Source organism: Ostrinia nubilalis, chromosome 1 (genome assembly GCF_963855985.1).
Source record: "Ostrinia nubilalis chromosome 1, ilOstNubi1.1, whole genome shotgun sequence".
In the NCBI taxonomy this organism is placed as follows: domain Eukaryota; kingdom Metazoa; phylum Arthropoda; class Insecta; order Lepidoptera; family Crambidae; genus Ostrinia; species Ostrinia nubilalis.
Window position 1 is genome coordinate 132,501 of NC_087088.1, and position 12,500 is coordinate 145,000.

At 44.8% G+C, this 12,500-nt stretch overlaps 1 non-coding gene and 1 pseudogene across 1 annotated transcript in view; both read right to left on the minus strand.

The window, feature by feature from the left end:
* Positions 1–540, minus strand: part of LOC135077378 (small subunit ribosomal RNA) — a 1,903-nt gene extending 1,363 nt beyond the window's left edge. The window contains exon 1 of the ribosomal RNA XR_010258451.1: positions 1–540. This exon is cut by the window's left edge and continues 1,363 nt beyond it. This is a non-coding gene — a ribosomal RNA (small subunit ribosomal RNA).
* Positions 541–5,864: 5,324 nt separating this feature from the next.
* Positions 5,865–12,500, minus strand: part of LOC135077433 (large subunit ribosomal RNA) — a 9,353-nt pseudogene continuing 2,717 nt past the window's right edge.

Genomic DNA, 12,500 nt, shown 5'->3' on the forward strand with positions numbered 1-12,500 from the left:
TACTCATTCCGATTACGAGGCCTCGTAAGAGTCCCGTATCGTTATTTTTCGTCACTACCTCCCCGTGCCGGGAGTGGGTAATTTGCGCGCCTGCTGCCTTCCTTGGATGTGGTAGCCGTTTCTCAGGCTCCCTCTCCGGAATCGAACCCTGATTCCCCGTTACCCGTGACAACCATGGTAGTCGCAGAAACTACCATCGAAAGTTGATAAGGCAGACATTTGAAAGATGCGTCGCCGGTGCTGGACCGTGCGATCGGCAAAAGTTATCCAGATTCATCAAAATTAACGACTTCGAACGCGAGGCCCTCCGTCGATTGGTTTTGATCTAATAAAAGCACTCGTCCCATCACTGGTCAGAGTTCTGATTGCATGTATTAGCTCTAGAATTACCACAGTTATCCAAGTAACTGAGTAAGATCTAAGGAACCAAAACTGATATATTGAGCCATTCGCGGTATCGCCCTAATACGGCTTGCACTGAGACATGCATGGCTTAATCTTTGAGACAAGCATATAACTACTGGCAGGATCAACCAGGGAGCTTACACATATTATTATACATATGATAGCTCTCGTTAAAGAATATTAACGAAGAGTGTGTTTGGTGTCTATAGCCCAATTCGACGTTTGACCGACCGAACTGGGCTTGACTACTGTGTACACTGTTCGCAGTTACAACGTGTGTCGTGAGGCGAGTCTTTGCAACACTCTATAAATTAATATAGAATGCTAGAAAAACACACCCACATAGCGCTCACAGAGGCGCCCACACTGAACGTTCGCATAGACATAACATTCATTCATCACATTTTATAATAAAATCTAACAAATTTCGTATCATGAACGATATGTCAGCCCGGTGTTGGAAAAACCACCCTACCTCTCACGATTTGTCGACACCATCACTACAGAGACATATACATCATTGAAATGTTTGCGTGTTGTGAGTGTGTGCTATAGAATACATAAAAATATACACATATATTTGATACGCTGATGTAAACGCTAAAAAGCCATCATCGCCCTTATGTAAGGTTAATGTGGCGGGAAGCGTTACAACGAAGCGTATTAAAAAGTGGCCAGTCGAAGCGCGTATGCAAAAGCACAGATAACTGCACATAGCGCGGACACATTGCCCGAGTGAGACAGATCTTTATTACGAATTCGATCATACAACCCATCCGTAGATCTACAAAGTTTAACAAGCGTCCAATGAGCCACACACTAAGTCCCGTCAATCTCATTGAACATCCGAAACCTCAGACGCCAACAGAGTGTACATACAGAGTGAAAAAGTTAAAGTTTCATCAACTCTTTCACCACTTTGCTTTAAAACACAACTTATAAACGCACCGATCCGTCGTACGCAGAGTGTGCTGCGCGCGCGCATCATGTTTATAATACATTTGAGCGTGCGCGCGCGCTCTGCGCACGGCGGTCGCTGTGTTACTGATCTCGCTCGGCCGGACGCCGCCGACGTCGCGTTTGTCTGTACACTCTCTCGGTTCTCGAGTGGAAGCCGCGAATGGAAAAGAAACATTTTTAACGCTATGCTCGTACGCTGCTGCGCACGCGCAGCTTTAAATGCTAAGTGTAAAAAAAAAAAAAAAAAAAAAAAAAAAAAAAAAAAAAAAAAAAAAAAAAAAAAAAAAATTAAAGTGACACACCCCCTATATGTATAACCAGATAATTAATAATTAAAAAAAAAGTTAGGTTAGATTAGGTTAGGTTAGGTTAGGTTAGGTTAGATTAGATGATCCTTTTTTTTTTTTTATTAAAAAGATGATACAGAAAAAAAAAAATTGATTGCGATTAAAGTGTTAAAAGCGACACCCCATAAATCACGAAATAGGAAAATTAATAATATTAATAACACATAAATACAATAAAATAATTAATTAAAAAAAAAAAACTTTCGTATTAAGAACAAAAAATATTAAATTATTTTTGTTAATTCGAAATTATTATTATAAATCACGACTTTTTTTTAATAAAGAAATTAAGATTTTTAGTTGTATTGATACATTTTTTCCTATTTCGTGATTTGTTGGAAAAACAAACAAAAAAACTAATTGATGTATATGATTAATATTCAAAACTATTCAAAACTTTAACTAATAAATATATACCATAGTGGGTGTATAAAATTAGGCCTTTTAAAAAGTTAAGTACATAATTAAATTTTGTTAAATACCCAATTATAAATAAACAACAGTTGCACTTAAAATGTTTGAGTGTGTTATGTAATTATGCAATTTTATATTAATATATAAATCAAACTAATTTGTAATCCCTGAAATTACTTAAAACTTTTGAAGACCTAAAATTATAATTAATAACGTCGTTTTGCACCAAGTTTTTAAGACATTTGTCTAGAATAGACAAAATGTACAACACTATCGGTACCTGAAGTCTGATTAGATTTTTAATTACACGGAATTTTGACATTTTAGAAGTGTTGTCAACATTAAAACATATCCACTAATAAAAAATGGAGAGCATTTCCACAAATTAAAAAATAAACCTTCAAAGAATTTAAGGTTTCAATTTAAAAATGTACTGATCCTTTTAAAATGCTTATTTGAGTTTTTATTATCATATTTTTGAAGTTACAATAAAATTAAGGACATTATTTTTCTATTACTGGACTCGCTGGCCAATATCCATAGGTTACAAACCTTTTTTTATGTAAATCTTTGTTAGTAAAATCTTCGTTTCATAAAATAGCTAATTTAACAAGATGCCAATTTTATAATCCAAGTTGATTATGATGACGACAATGATGATTGATGATCATCTAAATATATAAAAGGAGAAACTGACTGACTGACTGACAGATCAACGCACAGCCTAAACGGCTAAACGTAGGCACTTGAAATTTGGAAGGGACGTAGCTTAGGTACCGTAGAGGTGCACTAAGAAAGGAATTTCCGAAATTCCCACGGGAAAAACGGGATTCACGCGTACGAAGTCGCGGGCGGCCGCTAGTCAATATATATTTTCGTTTATGATATTAATATTATTTTTAAACTAATAATAATTATTATTATGTTGTTTTACTGTGTTAAAAACGCGTTATTTTTTCTATTCAATCTCTAAAATGTACATAATAATTAGTGTACATTGAATTCACAAAACAAACAATAACAATCATACTTGTTAGTTGTACTTGATGTAATTCAGTTTCATATTTTTATTACCTTTATTCCAACAATTCAAAGCAAAAAGAGGTTTAATACATCTGAATTGCCAAAAAACGAATTAAAAATCAAGACTGTAGTGGTGATAATATAATTTTATTATTGCAATGATTACTGAAAAGTGTGTTATGTAAGTACCCAAATTATTGCACAGTAAATTATATTATTATTACTATTAGGTATGATTTAAATTCAATTTTGTGTGAAGATTGAGACAAGGACATAATATTTCCGCGCCCGGGCGACACCTGTCGGGAACCGACCGAACTTCACTGTCCGCTGACGTGGGTGCCATTAGCGCGAGGTGCGCTATTATCCCAATAGATGGCGCTTTAGCAACATTTCTCGGGTAGTGACGTGTAACAGTCGATAGTGAATAAAGAGTTAAATTATGTATAAATTTAATAATAACACAACACACAGAATCATTCATTATTATGCAAGTATACGTATGTAGTGAAAATAAATACCAACAACAGTATAATCTATTGCTTATATACATACAGTAACATTATTTAATTTTATCGTTAATTTATCAACTAATTATAGACATCGACATTTTTTACATTTTTAAAACATTTATTAATTTGATGATAATAATAATAATATTATTATTTTTTGATATTCATAATAATACAAATAAAATAATATCGATACTCGAATCTACAGAATGTTATGCTACATCACTACCCAAGAAATACTGCTAAAGCGCCATCTATTGAAACAATTGCGCACCTCTCGCTAGTGGCAGGCACCCACGTAATTTCTTCACACACGCCAGCGGTTCGATAGGTGTCGCTCGTGTACGAAAAATATTATATTTATTTTCTACACAACGAAATTTTATAAAAATTAGTAATAATTTATATGTTACGGTAAATATGATAAATGTGAAAATTATGAATAATCGCCGGTTATTATGAATAATTACCTCATGATTTGGTAAATGTGATGATTAATATGAGATCATTTATGTGTGTATAAACTAAATATGGCAAAGTAATGTTATGCAAAAAAACATTCCAAACTCATTTTGCCAAATTATATTTAATATATGATATCAAAATGTGAGGCTGCACATGAGCGCTGTACACGAGCCGGTGTTCTCTCTTTTATGGTATTTGTTAGTATTAAGGTTACATTATGTAATAATCACTGATAAATGTGATTAATTTATCACTTTTACCAAGCCTGTCGGTAATTATTCATAACGACCGGCGATTATTCATAATTTTCAATTTATCACATTAACCGTAACATATACTACGAATTTGAGTAGTGAAATAAATGCATAAATAAATATTTTACTTTTAAATTATCGTTCATTATTTTAATTATTTATTAAATGTAATATAAAAAAGAAAAAATAATATATTGTATTCAATGTCATCTATTTTCAATTTTTACATTTTTTAAAATTTTATTTATGTCATAAAAAAAAAACATTATAATCATTATTCATTTTTAAAAAAAGTAGCTGCACAAAAAAACATCGGCATCATTCATCAATCAAACGACAATCGCGACGCGACCAACCAGCGACCTCCGTTTGCGCGCGAAGCCTAATTTATTTACAACTCCGCTGACCAGGTCAATGTATTTTTTTGTTTTTGCATTTGGAATAACCTAAAAATCAAACCAAACCTAACCTAACCTAACTTTTCAAAACCTAACTTTTTAGAACGTAACTTTTTTGAAAACCTACCTTTTGAAAACCTAACCTTATGAAACCCAACTTTTTGATAACCTAACTTTTGAGAACCTAAATATATGAAATCCAACTTTTTGAAAACCTAACTTTTGATAACCTAACTTTTGAAAACCTAACTTTTGAAAACCTAACCTTTGAAAACCTAACTTTATGAAATCCAACTTTTTGAAAACCTAACTTTTGAAAACCTAACTTTTGATAACGTAACTTTTGAAAACCTAACTTTTGAAAACCTAACTTTTGAAAACCTAACTTTTGATAACCTAACTTTATGAAATCCAACTTTTTGAAAACCTAACTTTTGATAACCTAACTTCTGAAAAGCTAACTTTATGAAATCCAACTTTTTGAAAACCTAACTTTTGAAAACCTAACTTTATGAAATCCAACTTTTTGAAAACCTAACTTTTGAAAACCTAACTTTTCATAACCTAACTTTTGAAAACCTAACTTTTCATAACCTAACTTTTGAAAACGTAACTTTTTGGAAAAACTAATATTTTGTTGGTTTTGGATTTTGGGGCAGTGAGTGAGTAAAAGGTTGCAAAGCTGAAAAAAAAAAACTTAAAGGAACCCACGTACGTTTTCTAAAAATAAATAAATACAATAACATACCGATTTTGTGTTGAATCCTCTAGTTGAAGGCGCCGTTTATATGATTGGACGAATTCAACTATGTACCTGTGAACAAAAGAAAATAAAAATAGGTATGGTTTATAATATATTTTAGTTTTTTATAAACTAAAAAAAAACATACAAGAAGACAAATTTTAACTGATTCGTTATTTAAGTCTAACAAAATTTAAACGAATGTTCAAATTTTGTTAGACTTAAATAACGAAAATTAAAACGACTGATCGTGGAACCTGCACTGAATGAATGAATGAATGGTAAACGTTTAAACGAATGTTCACATTTTGTTAAATTAAAAAAAAGAAAACGATCGTCCTCGGACGAATCACCTGGCGTAGGGCTGAGTCTCAACAGATCGCAGCACGACGCTGCTCTACCGAGCACAACACCCCGCCAGGAACGTAAGTCGTCTACAGACTATTCCGAGCCCCGACATCGAACTGAGGTAAATTCGAACCTTCAGAGCCATGGTGCACGTGTTAAACCGACCGCACCGATCTCTGCGATTCAAATGGGCTTCGACGTCGCACCTTACGATGTAAAGCGCGACTAGTAAAGTCACATTGTTTAGAGCCTCCCGACTCTCGGGGCTCCACAGTGAGCATATCCTTGCCGGATTCGGCTAGGCTGGCTTCGGCCTTAGAGGCGTTCAGGCATAATCCCGCGGATGGTAGCTTCGCACCACCGGCCGCTCGGCCGAGTGCATGAACCAAATGTCCGAAACTGCGGTTCCTCTCGTACTGAGCAGTATTACTATCGCAACGACAACGCCATCAGTAGGGTAAAACTAACCTGTCTCACGACGGTCTAAACCCAGCTCACGTTCCCTTTTGATGGGTGAACAATCCAACGCTTGGCGAATTTTGCTTCGCAATGATAGGAAGAGCCGACATCGAAGGATCAAAAAGCAACGTCGCTATGAACGCTTGGCTGCCACAAGCCAGTTATCCCTGTGGTAACTTTTCTGGCACCTCTTGCTAAAAACTCTTTATACTAAAGGATCGATAGGCCGTGCTTTCGCAGTCCCTATGCGTACTGAACATCTGGATCAAGCCAGCTTTTGCCCTTTTGCTCCACGCGAGGTTTCTGTCCTCGCTGAGCTGGCCTTAGGACACCTGCGTTATTCTTTGACAGATGTACCGCCCCAGTCAAACTCCCCGCCTGGCAGTGTCCTCGAACCGGATCACGCGGGAGTTTAAACGGTGACGAGCGTTGCCGCCACGCCACCACTCTGCACGCTTGGAACGAAACACCGTGCGCCCGCCGAGTAAATCGACCGCGCACCGCTTCCGCCCAACCGAGTAAGTAATGAAACAATGAAAGTAGTGGTTTTTCAGCGACGACCGCCGAAACGATCTCCCACTTATGCTACACCTCTCATGTCTCCTTACAATGCCAGACTAGAGTCAAGCTCAACAGGGTCTTCTTTCCCCGCTGATTCTCCCAAGCCCGTTCCCTTGGCTGTGGTTTCGCTAGATAGTAGATAGGGACAAATCCCACCACCACCCATGGTTCTTCCTGCCTCACGGCGTACGAACCGAATCTCGGGAGAGCGCGCAGGTACTTGCTCAGGGCTCTTTCCCCGGGCGCTTTGCTTGACTCCCTACAAATTTCTCTTATCCTTGTCCCTTCTCATTGTCAATTCTCCCCCTTCTGGGGCTTGACACCACAAATACGGTACTTCGCGTCGGGCTGCTAACGTTGATGAATGTCATCACTTCTCGTAACTACGCCTAATAGTGTGCCAGGAGTGCGCGAACTCGCGCAGCGCGATCCAATTACTACGACTGCTCGTGAGGTCCTGGTGATAGACAGGTCCTGGCTCGGCTCTCCGTATCGCATCCAGCATCTTCTGTCGAGCTTCGTCATAAAGGTTGCATTCCCAAAGCGCGTGATCGCGGCTCTCTTCGACTTCCTCGCCGCATGGGCATAGTGCAGACTCGCACAGCGTCATCCTGTGTAGGCGCTGCCTGAAGCACCCGTGCCCAGTTAACAATTGGGAAACCACGTAATCCGGTTCAACCCAGCCGAGAGAGAGCCTCACCGCCACTATGGGAAAGAACTGGTACAGCTCACGTCCGTCACTGCTGGCATCCCACCGCTCCTGCCAAAGGGTCACGGCATCCTCTCTAATGGTGCGCTTCAATTCCCGGCGCTCCCTGGGGGCCAGTTGGATTCCCTCCTCCGCAAGTCGTCCTGCACGAGAGACCTCCAGGTCGGCGGGCAATACGCCGGCAAGCACCGGTAACGCTGCCGAACTGCACGACCTGTAAGCCTTCGTGAGCAAAATAAGCGCCGGTCGCTGAGTACTCATCAACACCTTTCTCATCACAAAAATCGACGAGCGTCGGTACCATACGGCCGCAGCGTACGTCAATGTGGCCACATAAATGCCTGCGTACAGCACACTTAGGGCGGGGAATCTCACGCCCCATGACGTGGCGCTTACACGCGCAATCTTGCCAAAACCATTGGCAGCTTTTAAACCGATCAATTTCGCATGCGGCACGTAGGACCTAGCCTCGTCGAGGGTCACACCGAGCACTGTCGCCTGAGTGACGTTCGCAATGGAGACGCCGCCAAGTTTTATTACGGGAGAGCGTTTAAATCTACCCTTATACGTCATTGTGAGAGACTTTCCAGGGGAGAAACCAAGTCTGTTACGGGTTCCCCAATCGGACATAGCTCCCAGAATAGACGCGGCCTTACGCTCGATCTCTGAACGTGACGTAGCCTCGATTGCGATCGTCACATCGTCTGCGTACGCTATTACGTGTACCCCCTCAGGACACGGCAGCAGCAGGAGGTCATTGAGTAGGAGGTTCCAGAGTGTCGGGCCCAACACTGATCCCTGGGGACATCCCATGGTGCTGCGCTTCCACGACGTTTGAGCCCCTACGTAGAGGCCCACACGCCGGTCTGTAAAGTAACTGACCAATGACCTAAAGATATTAGGCGGGGCTCCGGCCTGTTTGGCCTTCAACAAAATCATCGGCCACCACGCGTTGTCAAAAGCACCGGAGATGTCCAGGAAGATCAGCTGCACGTATGACGCAGTACTGTTCTCGGTGATCGAGTTAATGAATTTGAGCGCCGTGACCGTAGACCGGCCACGGGTGAAACCGTGCTGAGCGTCAGATATATGTCGGTGCAGGCAGGGAGCGCAGGAGATGATGACGCGCTCCAGAATCTTACCAAGAATCGGCAACAGAGTAATAGGCCTATAAGCCTTCGGGTCAGAGAGAGGCTTACCGTTTCCCTTCGGGAGGACCAATAGTCTACCTACTTTCCAGATGTCTGGAAAAGTACCCTCAGCTATGCAGATGCGATACATATGCCACATCTCGTCCGAAGCCGCCTTCCAAGCCCACTTGACGATTTTGGCAGTGATACCGTCCGAACCAGCGGCTGTGTTAGGTAGTGCGCGGACAATAAGGTCGACAGACGCCTTACTGGGTTCCGGTGAGTCGCTCCCAGGAGGAGCGAAAGCTGCTGCAACACGTACGTCGCGATGGTACGGGGTATCGGCCTCTGGTCGATCGTCCGGGTACAGCGAGGAGAGTAATGCGCTCATGGTGTCGCCCGAAGCCTCAGTGTAGCCGTCTAGGAGTTTCATACCGTTGATGATGTTCGGCGGCGGACGGAACCGTCCGCTCGCTTCACGGTAGGCTCGGCCCCAGGGGTCGTCGTTTCCAGACTCAGCGATGTTGCGGTAAAAATCCAGCTCTGCCTTCTTCATGGCTTGCTTGTAGACAATCCGTTGCTCACGTAGAGCAGTGTGAAGTAGCTCTTCTTGGATTCCTCCCGCACGGCGCGATCGCTGCCAGTCCCGACGAGATCGGTTGACTTGACGGCGTAACTGATCTAGCTCCGGAGACCACCACTCATATTTACCGTCCCTCTTGCGTGCGCACTGCCCGAGGACCTCCCGAGCGGTCCGCAGCAATAAGTCCGTGAAGCTCTCGCAGTACTGTGTGGCTGAAAGGCGCGTGCTCAAACCACCTACTCTGGCATTGAGGACCGAGCAGAACCTATCCCAATCAACCCCTCTCACGCGGAATGGAGTCGGTAACGAATCGTTAACGTCCGGCGATGTCGACGATAGGCGGCAGATTCCAGAAATAACGTTAAATGTGATCAGCTGATGGTCGCTCAGGCTGGCGCCCTCGTGAACAGTCCAGCTTTGCACGGCGACACTTCTCGATGAGAGTGTGAGGTCCACATTCGACATACCGTTCGGTCCGCTGAAGGTTGGTGGTTGGTCGGGTCTGTTGTGCACAAGAAGGTTTCGTCCAAGTATAAATCCCTCCATCTGATTCCTCCTGTAGTCAGTGTCCCTTCCTCTACCAACGTACTGTCTCTCTTCACAATACCACATAGGAGAGTGCGCGTTGCTGTCGACGCCGATGAGAACTGGCTTCCCTGCAAGCTGTGTGAGCACGTCATCCAGATGCTGTATGTGATGGCTGATGTCGTGGCTGTACTGGAAGTATGCCGATATCACGTAGACGCTGATGTCACCGTACTTAGCGTGGACTACTAGGCAATGCTCATTGCTCAAGTGATGCAACACTGTGAGCGCTACGTCGCGATTAAGTGCGAGGACGCCAGCTTTCGGGTTCTCACCACACTGCAGAATGCCCGGGCGGCTGCTGAACTGCTCCTGGACTATCACTAGATCCAGGCGCAGTGTACGCGCCACAACCGGTAACTCTGTGGTGGCTGACTGAGAACCGTTGAGGTTGAGCTGCCCTACTCGAAGTATCGTACCGTGCTTATCCATACTGGAGCATGTTGACGGCCTGCTGTTCTGCAAACTGCCTCGCCGGGCATGAAGGAGATGCCGTGGTGTGCGTGTGCGCCTCCTTGCGTTTAAACCTTCGGCATGTAGCGCAGCACTCCGTGCTCGACTGGCACTCCTTGTACCGGTGACCGGTCTCTCCACATTTGCCGCATACCGTCTCCTTTGATCGGCAGTACTTCTCCGGGTGGCCGTACTGGTGGCACTTGTTACAGCAGCACGCGCGGATGTGGTCACTAACCTCCAACTCGTCCCATCCAATGTACACGCGCTCCAGAGACACGAACTTATCTCTGAGAGCCATGGAGCACTCCAGCAGCACCAAGAATTTAGGGCCCACCTGCTTCTTCAGGGCCAGTTTACAACTAGTCCTGAATTTATCCACTGGCCAGTCTGCGTCGTCACTAAAGTTGGCCTGATGGAGCTGCTCCAGGATCTCAGTCTCCGAGATGTCGGCTCTCAAATAGCGTAAGGCTACCCTCGGCTGTTTGGTCTTTGGCTCCGCCACCTTGAGGGTGGGAGGGGCCGCGGCCTTAAGCTTCTGGGCAGCCTCAGCGTTAGCGGTCCTCACCACAACTCCTGAGTTGCCAACCATCCTTACACTGCGAATCTTTATCCCTTCGGATGTCGGCTTGACCGCCTCCTGCAGGGTCTTCTTCGTTTCCTCGGACGACTTGATGGCCTCGTCCGCAGGGTAGAAGATGACTGCCGGACCCTGGTTGGAAACGGCAATCGGCGCCTTGCCTTTGGGCAACTTTAAGGCATTCGCGTAGCTCGGCACAGTTTGCGAAGGGCCCACCGGTGCGACGCCTGATGACGCCCCCATCAGCCGCTTTGAGAACTCCAACTCAGCGCTCGCGGCCTGAAGCTTTGTAGCGCTGAGCTGATGCTCCAAGTCGGACAGTCGGAGTTCCAGTGCCGCCACCACGGCCAGGATGTCCTGGCTGTGTGACGCCACCGTCGTCTTATCGGCTAAGTTCAATTTGTTGGTGGCCGTCGTGACTTGGTGGATACCCTTCACCGACTTATGCACCATATCTAACAGGTCCAGCTTCGACAACGAGGCCAGACCCTGTGGACCATCGGTACCCTCCATCGGTTCTGCTACGACTGATGACGGCTGTGCTTGCGGCTGTGGCTGCGGCTGCGGCTGCGCAGTAACGGCTGTTGTTCTGGGTGTGCTCGAAACCGCTGTCGATGAACGTGCCGGCTGCGACGTCAGGATGCCCCCGACCGGGGGCACCGGTCTCCTACGGTCAACTGCCCGCCGGCGGCCTACCTCCTCGGCAACGTCCTCCGGCGAAGTCAGCGGCCGCTTGGCTACCTGCGAACCCGACGGGGCCATACCTGACGGCGGCGGTGTGGTGAAACCACTTGGCGGCGTTCGTTGGAGCGACTGGCGCGGAGCGAACCCACTCTCGGCAGCCATCTCCTCGAGGATCCTCAGTTCCTCCTCCTTCCTGGCCATCTCATCGGCAATCAGTCGACGGGTGTTACTATCACCGTCCATCTCCAGCGGCTTACTGCTCTAAGTCAATACCGCTACCGAGAAGTAACGATAACGCTACCGTTATAGTAACGCTACCGACACGGACCCGGCGCGATTCGGACCAGAGACAAACGTCAACTAGACACTGACACTGACAGTGGCACTGACAGTGACAAGTGACAGCTGACGCAAAACGTCAAATTGAACACGCGGTCACCACGCCTCTGCAAAGCACGCTTTCTTACCTCAAAAGCGCGAAACAAATCACGCCCCGAGACGCGAAAAACACACCCCACAGGAGCTAGGCGACGCACAACCACTTACTGCGCAGGCAGTGAACACTGCCTGTCCAGGAATCACACCCCAGGGGCGGGAAACGGGCGTTAAACACCCTCCACGCGGCCCGGAGCAAGGATCCAGAAACACAACCACAAAACACTAATAATTCGCTTTAATACAACGCACAGAACCAACACAAGAGTAACACGAATGTTCCACTTTTGAAATAACGCAAAATAAACTTATAATAATCGCTAATTAACAAATTTCGCTAATTAGTCTACGTCACGAATACTCGCGAGCGCGCCCGAGAGCCTCCGACACACGTCCGCACCGTAGCACGGCCGAGCGCGAAGATAGGGACAGTGGGAATCTCGTTAATCCATT